This window comes from Chrysochloris asiatica, unplaced genomic scaffold (assembly GCF_000296735.1).
Source record: "Chrysochloris asiatica unplaced genomic scaffold, ChrAsi1.0 scaffold00452, whole genome shotgun sequence".
Taxonomy (NCBI): Eukaryota; Metazoa; Chordata; class Mammalia; order Afrosoricida; family Chrysochloridae; genus Chrysochloris; species Chrysochloris asiatica.
In genome coordinates this window covers 184,189-185,103 of record NW_006408970.1, presented here as the reverse complement: position 1 = coordinate 185,103, position 915 = coordinate 184,189, and positions in this window count along the sequence as shown.

Below are 915 nucleotides of genomic sequence, written 5' to 3'. Positions count from 1 at the left end.
GAGCAGAGGGTAGCTGGAAAGAAATGGCCTTGGTGATAGAAATGCTGCTGGAGAGTGCATGATAAGAATGTTGCCAAGACCAAAATCTTATTTGCAAATTTCTTCTCCAACAACATAAATGGTGACAACACATGTGGACCTGAGCAGATGAAATATACAGGAATCAAATGGACTACATCTGGGGGAAGAGACGATGGAGAAGTTCAATATCATCAGCCAAAACAGAGCCAGGGATTGAATGTTGACAAGACCACTAATTGCTCATACACATGCTCTTTTCCCCATTTCTGTTGTCACACCTACAACAATTATGAACTGACTTGCCATCAGTCATGATTTTGTGACGATTTCCTTTGTATCTTATTATCTACAATTAGCCCCATGGCTGTTAGTCAACAGACTCCATTTCAGCCTGTATACTGTGTCATTGCTGACTCATGGTTTCCCTCATCTAGGATAACTTGTCTTTGTTTTGTATGCGTTCTACTTTGCTGTTGTTGTTGTTAGGTGCCATTGAGTTGGTACCAACTCATAGCAACCCTATATACAACAGAACGAAACACTGCCTGATCCTGGGCCAACCTCACAATTGTTGCCATGCTTGAGCCCATTGATGCTGCCACTTTGCCAATCCATCTCGCTGAGGGTCTTCCACTTTTTCTCTGACCCTCCACCTTACCAAACATGATATGCTTCAGGGACTCTTATAGGGAAAAAACAAAAAACCTCTAACTATTATTCTACTTAGTATTGTAGAGGAGAATTGTAATGCCAAAATAGTTTTACCCTTTTCTAAGCAATCTATTTTTATTTACTATTTACTGGTGATGTTTTTCTTCCTATACAGTTTATCTTTGAATGTGGAAAAATTGATTAGGGATATAACTGGATTTATGGATTCATTACTTCTACCTG